Source organism: Ictidomys tridecemlineatus, chromosome 8, assembly GCF_052094955.1.
Source record: "Ictidomys tridecemlineatus isolate mIctTri1 chromosome 8, mIctTri1.hap1, whole genome shotgun sequence".
Lineage (NCBI taxonomy): Eukaryota > Metazoa > Chordata > Mammalia > Rodentia > Sciuridae > Ictidomys > Ictidomys tridecemlineatus.
The window spans coordinates 25299431-25310868 of record NC_135484.1 but is presented as its reverse complement, the minus strand read 5'-3'; the positions used below and the strand labels follow the sequence as shown (position 1 = coordinate 25310868).

The following is an 11438-nucleotide window of genomic DNA, read 5'->3' as shown; positions in this document are numbered from 1 at the left end:
ATTTGATATGAAAATCTCACAGGAGATTGTAAGAGAAACTGAGGGGAGCATTAATAGCCCAGAACACCTGTGATAATACAATAATTAAGGGCAATAAATAATATAGATTTTGAAGAGATAAATTATGACAAGCCAAATTGGTGAATATAAGTAGACTTACAAGACTAGGAACCGAGTCCAGTCAAGCAGATGTTAAATGTTTAGAATTTCGGAAAGCACTTAGGGTGAGCTCTCAAAACATTTGACTTGCAAAATTAGTTCAGATTGATTTGGATAGGAACATGCTGGAAATCAGACAACAAACATGGGTTCTGGTAAGATACAAGGTGCCTAGGGGAAAGGGAGGTAGGAGGAGAAAGACAAAGCTCTCTACAGGAAATACTTCTTTATGTATCTTTATTTGATATCTATAGAGAGCTGATTAGTTTCTCCTAAACTGTGAAGGCATAAAATAAAACAGAAACAAAGATATGCCAAGAAAAAGAAATAAACACATTAGGTTTAGTTTAAAAAAACAATCTGGATATTTTCTGTGCTGCAGAGAACCAGGAATGCAGTGATGCAATCCTAATCATCCACTCATTCCTCCAGCCCATGTTCCTGCCTCCTGCCAGTCAGGTGCTATTCTGGGGCTGAGCACAGGCCAAATACACATAGCCTCTGCCCTGAGGTACCACTTGATGCTCTGGAACATCAGGAGGGTGACCTGGAGGGGACAGGGAGGATCTTGTAAAGTAGGGAAAGCCTCAAGTGGAAATAATTCTCACTGCTCATATATAATATTTTGTATTTCAGAAAGCACCTCACATCCTTTCTGGGTTTCTGTAACACTTTGGGCCAATACTTCTTAATGCTATGATCTAAATATTTCTGTCTCTCAAAATTCATATGCTGAAACCTGTGTCTCCAAGGTCATGGTATTAGGAGGTGGGGACTTTGGGAAGTGATTAGGTCTTGGGGCTGGAGGCCTCGTGAATGGGATTAGTGCCGTTCATGAGTGCACCTGGTCTCCCTGCCCCTTCTCCATGTGAGGTCAGAATGAGAAGACAGCTGTCTATAAGGACGTGGGTCTTCACCATGAGACACCGCATTTGCCTCCATCTTAGACTTTTCTGCCTCTAAAATGGTGAGAAAAGAATTTCTGTTGTTTCCTTTAATATCTAAATTTTTAAATTATTTTTATGTGGTTGTAAGTTTCAAACCCGGTGCCTCACATGTGCTAGGCTAATGCTCTACCACTGAGCTACAACTCTAGCCCCTCTGTTGTTTTTAATCCTCTGAATTTATGTTATTTTGCTGTAGCAGCAGGTCCTCAGGCTCTATTTTATCACTTTTTTTTTTTTTTTTTTTTTAACCCCAAACCTTAAATGTCAGTGTCCTGAGGGGAATGTTCCTGCTCTCCTCTCCTTCACTCCACCATGATGCAAATGATTTACTCTGCTGGTGGTTGATGAGCTTAAGAACTGGAAGGGTGTGGGGCTTAGGGGTGGGGAGGAAAGGCACTGGAGAATTTCTTAGGGATGGTGGGTGAAGTTGGAGGAAGTTCCATAAATAATTCTGATAGCCCTCCCTCTTCTGTTTTAAGAACCATTCCTGTATGGAGGCTGATGCTTGTATTCCTAGCTGATGCCTTTGCTGAATTCTTGATCTGCAGACCAGGGTTCTACAAGGACTTTATGCTTGGTTGATTCACTACAACTCTCTCCAATTTCCCAAACCAAACTTACTGGTTCCTGCTTTTTCCACCCCAACCAGGAACTTGGTTAAATTCTTTACTCATTCCTTTCTTCTCACATCCCCTCTCCCTAAAGCTCAGAAGCAACCCTCAAGGCCTTTCAGTTATACCTTTAACAATCTCTAGAATATGCCCCCTTCTCTCTGGTCCCACCACCCCAGCAAGAAGCTCCTAACTAGTCTTCTTGCTCCAGAACTAAGCTCTCCATATAGACATTGACACAATTGTCCAAAACCAAGGGGGATAAATTCAGGAAGTTTATTTCCCAGACTTGCAGATTTGGTAAGGCATTTACATTTCAGAGACCTAGTTTTTCAGGAGCAAATATTTTTACAAGGTGTTTCTACTAATCATGGGCTCTTTATTCTCAGGTGCTTGTGCCATTTTGCCAAGGCTGAGATGAGCTTTATGGTCCTTAGAGTGCATACACACACACACACATACATACACACACACACACACACACACACACACACACACACACACACACCATATTCCTTATGTACACACTCCCTGCTTCTGCAGTGAGCTTGCCATCCTCTTGCTCTTTCCATAGACAACAGGGAGCTGGCAGAGACAGAGGGAATGGTTTGTGATGTTCTTTGGTAATTAGCCTCATCTTTTGCCAGTCCCACTCTATCTTCCTATTGACCTCTGTATTTTAGGTGTACTGCCAGTTTCCTTCTCCTTCTCCTCCTTCTCCTTCTCCTCCTTCTCCTTCTCCTCCTCTCTCCCCACCCACCTCAGTATTGGGGATTGAAAACAAAGATGCTTGACCACTGAGCCACATCACATCCCCAGCCCGTTTTATTTTTTTTATTTTGAGACAGGGTTTCACTAAGTTGCTTCCGTCTTCCCTAAGTTGCTGAGGCTGACCTTGAACTTTTGATCCTCCTGCCTCAGCCTTCTGAGCTGCTGGGATTACAGGTGTGTGCCATCATGCCTGGCTGTTTCTTCGTTCTTTATCTCCATAATCCCTTGGGTGTAGCACTTACACCCTCTACTAGAGTATAAAAGCTCTTTGAGGGTTGAGACTTGTTATACATCATTCAGAGCCTAAAAGAAAGCAGATGTTCAGTTAATGTTTGCTAGATAAATGAAGGGTGCATGATGAGTCCACTGTTCAGATGAAGGACTGGTGGTTAATGCACATAACTGAGTGACACATGATGTCTATGATCTTGGATTATTTCCAAATATGTTATGTTATGCTTGGAGAGACCCTGCAGATACACACACATTGGAACTGAACATTGATAGCATGATATATTGCTTTCCAGGATTTCCTCTTTTTTTCTGTTTTGCTAGAAAATGGCAGCACTCAATGACAGCAAGGGACGGCTTGCTGTCATTTGGCTATGTTTAGATGCCACCTTTAGTCCAGACAGAGGTAACTTGCTGACGAGTCTCTGTGTACTTCCCTTTTAGCACTTAGCTACTCTCAGGTTCTGTCTCCCTCTCCACAACACGTATGGGTGGATTACATGATGTTTGAAGTTCCGTTTTACTCTGTAATTCTGTCATAGTGCTTGTGTTACAGTGCCCTTTAAGCCGCTTCATCCTTAAAAGGCTCAGTGAGCAACCAGTGAAATGGTGTGTTCTGAAACTTGACACAAAAATCCTTTGGCACAGACATCTTGAATGGCAGGCCACTGTTGGGCACAACTGGCTTGTCTCAGATTCAGGTGTTTCCCTCAATTCTTGGCCTTTCATCAGTAGTGAGGATTCCTACTGCCACTAAGTTCCCACCTAAATACACCCAGTTGATTGTGTGGGATCTGACACTAGATGGAACCAGTTTTAAGTATGTGAGGTGTCACAGAAATCTCCCATAGCCAGCCTATCCCAAGGGTCTCTGCCAGTAATTTTATCACTATACCTGTCTATAGGAAATTCCCTGACCCACATCTGCTAATGAGGAAAGTACCTCAGGCCAGTCTAGCATAGGAGCATGTTCAGTTCCACAGGAACAAACAAACAAACACCTCTCTCTGCCACCAGTTACTTCTGTCTGGACTAAAGGTGGCATCTAAACATAGCCAAATGATAAGCTGGTGAAAATCCTGCAGCTTGACCTAATGCAGAAAACCTAGCTATAGCTATAATCAGGCTTTTGAACAGGGAAATGCTGAGAATGAGACAATTAACTCCATTAGTTTGTGGAGGAAAGCGTAGCTGAAAAGACACAAGAGAGAAGCTCTGAGGTAAAGTAAGAGATGTGGGGAGTCATGGTAACTGAAGTTCTGAAAAAATAGTGCTCTTTAGTAGAATCTGAGTTTGTAAAAGTTTGGAGATAGCGCTTACACAGAGGAGCCCCTGAGGTATGAGAAATCCAATCTGGAGTCAGAATAAGTAGGTCATAAAGAAGACAACAGAGTGGACAAGCAAAGATAGATCATAGGGGTCACACATGGTCCTGGTACCGTATCTGGAGAGTTGTGATCAAACCAGCGCAATCTTCTGATCTACAATCTTCTGATCCAGCATCATGCTCAGAGAGGTCTGGTCCTACCTCAGTTCCTGTTCTTTCTCTGAGGTTCTTTCCATACAACAGCCATACCTTCCTTGTTTCTTATGGTAATTGAAAGAGGCTAATGTGACACCATAGGGCAGGGCCCCTTATTTTCTGACTCACTGGCTCTGTCCATAGGCAGGGCATCCAGGTGTCCTAGTATCTGGGTCACTCTTTCTCCACATTCTTGTAACATTTTCATTTGCATAGCACAGCTCCTCGGAGAGTCAACAATCAAATCCTCACACTTTGATACTTAAGGAAATATCTACATTGGCATTCCATAATTTAGGGTTTATGAACCCCAAGGAAACCCTGAGTCTTTCAGGGACGACAGGAAACTCTTCAAAACGGTGTGGTAAAAGGGTATATGTGTGTTGGGGACAGGGATACTCTTGGGGAGAGGATCTTTAACCACCTTCTCTGAGTGATCTGTTACCAACTCCTTCTGAGGTTAAAGGTCATTCATTCATGAGGCCAGAGCTCACACTTTAGGATTAGAAGGACTGTGACTGAAACCCCAGTTGTGTCACTTACCATCTGGGTAGCCTTATATATCTACTTGACCTCTCTACACCTTATGTTATTTGTGTATGAAATGAGTCTAATGCTAACAGCATTTACACCTATTAGTGCTAGGAGGATTGAGAGACACCTCACATAATGTGCTTAGTGAAGCATATGGCATTATAGCAAGTTCTTAGTGATGGTAGATGTTACATTTTTACTATATTTAATAAAAGTAGATGTAATCCATTTTCATATACATATTTTAAATTCTTCATATTTATGTTTTATTATTAAAAGAAGGTGATCTTTTTTGAAAGAGAATTATGAGTTAGGGAAAAGGACCAATAATCAAATACATTTTTTCCAAAATAAAATTTTATTTTGTTGTAAGCATAGTAGCTATCAAATGGGTACTTATACTTTATAAAATTTATAAATGTACAAAATACTGATGAGCTAAAAGGCTCTATTTTGTACTGATGAGTATGATTTAATACACTATCATGATTATTAATAAAAATTAGATGAATTTAAAATTGAACTGCTTGTAGGTTGGTGAAATATTGAAATGACTGGAGTTTTCACTTAACTTGAAGAATCGTTACCACTTAACATGCATACATTTAATACTTATTGGTTCACCCTGGAGAAATGGCTGCAAAACCAAATGCTTTCACCAGAGTTTTCATGAAGGCTTCAACGTGGTTCCTTTTACTTGATTATATTTCTTTATTCCTGGTAAAAATCTATTATAAAGGCATATCTTTGGCATTACCATCTAACTTGCATAAGAAAATGTATGACCCACAGTAGTTCAAGTTTCTGACCAGGTGCTTCAGAATAAGAGCAACTACAGTTACATAAACCTTACTGGAATCAGTAGGATGGAAGTTATTGTGATATTCCCTCCTCCAAATAAGAGGAGGGAAGGACACCATTCTTTCAACTTAGTTCATCCAAATACCACATAAGGGGATTAGAGTTCCCTGGGACCCACCTGGATTCAAATGTAGTAGGCCATGGAGCATGAGTCAGCTGTGGTCATCCAGCTGGTTCTCACTGGTCATTCCTGATGAGGCCGCCATGCAGAGAAAATAAATCCACAAAATTCCTGATGGGAGGCCTTTGACTTTTAATTTGACAGGTGGTTAGTCAGGTGTATGTGAATAATCATTACACCGGGAACAACACCAGCAAAACAAAACCCAACCCAACTCGTGAATGTAAAAAATGTCTTGTTTCCAAAATAAAGATGTTCAGCCTGCCTTTGGAAAAGGAAGAAGCACGCTGCTACAGATCATTATTTGCCAATGCAGCATGGTGTTCTTATTCCAGAGAGTGGGAGAAATAAAAGTAGAGAATTTTCTGGCTTTCATCCATCACTCAACTTCTGTTGACTGAGTCCATGATCTGTAGTTGCTCTAGGCCACAAAGGTATTTGGCTGGACTCCATATCTATGTGTAGGGATAAAGTCCTGCTATTTGCAGATTGTTCAGGTAGGAGGAGTCATGACGATGATGACAATAAGTGAGATGATGATGTTTTTAGTGGCTGTTTTCTGACTTTTTGATGGATATCTGTACATATATATATTTAATCTAAGAATCTCAAGTATACTTTAGAAGTGGGGTTTCCAGGGGCTGTCTTATTTCTGAGAGAATATTCCTTGTATCAGTGTCCTCCACCTGCCCTTGGTCATGCCCAGACTTGGGTACAGTGGCCAGCATTTTGCATAGATGTAAGGCTGTTGCATAGTGACTCTCTATCCAAACACGCTGAAAACTGATTCTGACCCTTGTCCTGATCTCTCTTACGACAATCCTCAGGTAGGACATTGTATTACCATGGTGCCTGGTCCAAGCAGGGAGCTGTTAGATACTCTGAATGTCTGGCTGCTTTTTATTAGTGAACACATAAATGACTTCTTTAGGCACAGAGCATCCTACTCCTTCCCCCATACTTTCATCTTTTTTTATTTTGCAGGGACAGAAAAGATTAGAAATTTGGAAAATTCCTCTCTACATTACTAGTAGTTATTTTTTATTCAATAAAAGACATGAACATTTATATAATTTCAAGTTCTGATTCTTAATTTTTATCCTTTTTCTGTAAGGATTCTCCTGTTGGGCTGACTCACCCCTAACTTTATACACGCCAATGAAACCCTTAAAAAAGTCAAGCAGAAATTATGGAAGCTTAAGATTTGGTGCCAAGCCTAGGATTAAATGTCATGTAGAATGTGTACAGTTGTTTCTACAAACTTACTCCAGTGAGAGAGGTGGAGGGTTCTGTTTCTGTGACTTCGTACTGGGTCTGTTTAGCTAAAGTGGAAATCGATTTCTCGGAGTGTCTTTTTCTGTATGGCTTCAGGTAATGTCTGGACATGAGAGACTTGAACAAGATCTGGAAGGTGAAGGTGAAGCAGCAGCCATATTTTTCCCTCTAAAGTGGGCATGAAGCTCTAGAGCAATGGCAAGTCACATATGTTAATGTTAATCTGCTATCTCACCTGGTGGATTATAGTTTCTCCAGCAACCACAAGATCCTCCTTTGGCTTCTCAGAGTCCTGAGACAGATATAGATACAACACCATGGTAAAGTATGTTGACTTTACCATAAAGGTATCTGATCATTGAGGCTGAAGGTGATGACCACATCACCAATTTGTCTTCATGGGTTCCAGTTCATTCTCTCAGGTTTTATCTTTTCCTTGTTCTCTTCTACTTCATGTCCTGCTTTCCTTCCTTACTGCTGGCTCAGGCCCAGAGCAAGTTCATGCCTCGTACTAGTCATGGAAACCATAAGTTCTAGCCCCATAATGAATCCTTATTTTATATTACTCAAGGGGGTTTTGCTTCTCTAATTAATCCTTGCTCGATATACCTATACTTATCCTAAATGAATTCCAGCATCCCTTTCAAAACAGTGGCTTGGAATTCAGATGTTACTTATAATGTCTTGGGAACCACCAATCCTAGTTGGGGAAGGTGTGAAGTACCATTCCTGTAATTTATCTGGTACATAAATTGAACATGCAAACTTGAGCTTGTTTTATGTAACTCAAATATATTATCCACAGAAGGGGAGTAGCTAAGGCTTACAGGGCAAAAACAGTCCTTAGTCATCAAAGAGTTTGATTAGAGAGGGCAAGCATGTGCACACAGGTGCAGATATAAATGGACTGATTAAACACCCGAGGACATAAAAGAGGTGAAAAAAAATGAGTGTAGGGTGGAGTAAATAAAGGTAAACACAAATTATGTGTATAATAAATGTTTGTTGAATGAAGAAAACATGAGAGGTATTTTGACATTTTAAATAAAAACAAATATAATAATATCAAACAAGAACAAAATTATTTTTAATTTCCATTTTTTATAATAGTACAATATAACTATTTTCATTTTCAGATAGTATTCCTTTCTTGTTTTTTTTTTTTTTTTGAGGGGAAGATGTATTGGGGATTGAACCCAGGGATGTGTTACCACTGAGTTACATCCCCATCCTTTTAATTTTTTTGAGACAACGTCTCACTAAGTTGCAAGTCTGGCCTTGAGCTTGAGATCCTCCTGCCTCAGCCTCCCAAGTTAGTGGGGTTACAGGCATGTGACACTGTGCCCACTCAAATGGTATTCTTCATATTCATATCCACTTGTTATATAGTTGGAATCACAGTGCAGCACCATTTTGTATTTTCTTATTTTTCCTATATTTTTTCATTGACTTGGATCTCTAGAGGGGCTAATAACTACTCTTAAGCAGATTTTAAAACTCTATTAAAAAATGTGTTATGTTTTTAACTTTAGCTCCTGCTTGGAATGTTGGGTTCTGAGAGGCACCTGAGCTGTTTTGGGAACGGGTGTGACAAATGATATCTCTGGCAGAGTGTAACCAAGGTGAGTTGTCAGAAATGAGCACTGTTGCCAAGGGAACTGCTGGACAAACATTTAGGGTATAAACTTTGCTATTGCATTTAAAGATCTTGCCACACTTGTTGCCGACTGGACTTGAAATCTGAACAGCTCCAGTGAAGACAGAAATGTCCTAAAGGTGACGGACATGGTCTGGCAGAGGGCATTGTCAGGGACAACAGCACAGCTGCCAGAGGGAAGAGAAGGAAGCTGTTCACACCCAATGACCAAGAAGAGCATGGAATTCTGGGGTCTGTGACTTTGAGTGAGAATTAACTTACCACTAGGAAAGAGCATTCCTGTGGTGATGCCAAGCTGTCTCTCTACCTGGTACAAGTGTTTTGTAAAGGCTGGCTGGCTCCAGCCTACTACATACATGTTTTAAGCACAAGAACACAATTAAAATGAAATATTACATCAAATTCCAGGGCTCTCAGTTGATAAAAATGGAGCTGGTTTGGTTGGTTCTGGATGAGGTGACAGAATTTTATGTGGTTGGCTTTCACCTCACTCATACCCTCATTTCTATTTCACTTGTACCGCAGTCTCTGAGGCTCATGCAGTTATCAGGAAAATAGCTTGAAAAATGTTAGTTTAGAACCATTTGAGTTTACACATAGGTCTTAGGAGGAAATCTGAACATTTAATTTTTGAGTCAGATACTCTGCTTTTTTTTATTCCTTAATCTCTTGGTAATAATAACAATATTATAATAGCAAAATCTTCCATCACTTCTCCAGTGTGCCAGCTCTGTTCCAAGAACTTTACATTTGTACTTTTGAACAACCATATGTGGGATGAGTACCATAATTCAGTGACACTAAAATATATTTTCTTTCACCCTTTAGTTTTTGTAAAAATGGAATGAGTTTTACTTTTGATAGTGGGTGTGTCATAGTTTAATTGGCAGCATTCTAAAACTTCTTCATGGAACGTAAAATAATGGTATGTTTGACAATAGAGAACAGCTTAGATGTCATGAAATACCATATAAATGTCCCCATTTTATAAATGAAGAACTAAAGTTCAGAGAGGTTAAGTAACCTGTCTAATATCACAAACCTGGCACCCTCACTCAAGACTCCATGCTCTCAGTGACTTTGTGTGCTACTGGCATTTGGCCTGTCCTTTATCCTGTCTCTCTTGGCACTGTCACTGAGGAGTATGCCTTTAGTCTTAGAGACCACCTGCAGTTTTGATACTGAATTTCTTCCATTGAGTGGAGGACCTTTACCAGGCAGATACCCCTGGCAGGCTTAACACATCCAGCATTTTTCAGTCATTAACATAACTGGAATTTGCTTACTATGTTGATTTTCCAATATAATTGGTTTTCCAAGTGAAACCAAATCCTAAAGCAGTACCTTGGAGAATAAGGACTTGGTAACATGGTAAGGGGAAAGACTGGGAGGATGAGTGGTTTGCTAGAACTGACTCAACTGGCTTGCAAAAGCTCTTGCTAGTGGGTTGTTAATCATTCCACTAAGGAAATTGACCATGGTAGAGCCATTTACATCACAGAAATCAGCAAAAGCTATGGATCAGGGCTTTTCTGTTTGTGTGTTTATTTTTTCTTGTCAGCTAGTGGCTTTAGGAGCACATCACTAGATACATGCTAAATTATCAGATTCCAGCAGGAAACCCTCAGCAGGTAGAGTGAGCATGGGAAACTAAGCAGACACTGAAGTTTCAAAATAACCTCAATGTCAAATAATTCTATTATATTAGATGTGTGTATTGTAATTCAATTTATGATATCTTGATGTCTACATAGGTAGAAGAACTTTAATACATATGCTACCCAGGTGTGTGGAGCTGTAGAGAAATACAAATTAGCCAAGGAGAGAGCACTGCCTGCTCTTTATTTTGTCCTCCTTATTGACAGAAGAGATTAGTGAGCTGTTTGCCAAGGACAGAGTGGCCAATGGCGTTTCCAAGATCATCCAAGAAGTGTAGCTCGGGAACAATAACTGAGATCGGAGGGTGGTGATGGAAGTGTAGGAAGTGATCAATAAAAGTTCATTGTTGAATCTAGCAATCGCATAAGGTACAGTCACATCTCTTCCACATGAATTATTTAGTTATTTTTCTCCTTGGCAATTCTCAGAAAAACCCACAAAACAAAACAGCTCTCCATGCGCTTATCATGCAGAGGAGGAAGGAAGTGAGCTGTGGCATAGCGTGTGCCTCACCCTCTTCTGCCTGGAGAGAGAAGACTCCAGGGAATGAAGTAGATTGCAGCAAAGTTAAAAGGAAAGCCAAAGCTGGCCGACCTTGCTGGCATTTGGCAGAAAGGAAAAGACCACGGAAGCAGCTGGACTTTGAGAGAAAGTTCTTGGGGCCAGGAAAGGGAAGGGAATGAAGATCCCCAAACAGGAGCTCTCTGGCCATTTGGGGGCCACAGGAGGACAATGGTGAGGAGTGGAGTTGGAGGAACAAAAGAAGGGACAGTGACCCAGGACTGACTGGGTTGGGGATGGCATTACAGCTGCTTTGCCTGCTGCAGAGATCTGGCACGTTTCCCACTTTCAAATTGGGCCGTTTTAGGAAGGAGTAGCTTGGTGGTTCCCCTCTCTTTAGAGCTGCCAAGAATCCAGCTGAAAAAAAAGGTATCTTTTTGGATTTTAAGATAGAGATTTTAGCAGCCAGTTTCTTGGCTCACTCAGAGGGAGGCTATGGGCTTCATTAGGTATGATGTAAAGGCCAGATAGCATCTTCTGGAATGGCTTTCCTTGATATCTGCCCTCCTCACAGAAAAGGGCTGATCAC

The 11438-nt window shown here is 40.7% G+C and overlaps 1 long non-coding RNA gene across 1 annotated transcript; it reads left to right on the top strand.

Moving 5' to 3' along the window:
- The first annotated feature begins 1000 nt into the window (after positions 1-1000).
- On the top strand, positions 1001-9091 carry LOC144365847 (uncharacterized). The gene is made up of 2 exons (XR_013424578.1): positions 1001-1126; positions 8565-9091. It is a non-coding gene; the product is annotated as an uncharacterized LOC144365847 (long non-coding RNA).
- Positions 9092-11438: the final 2347 nt, after the last annotated feature.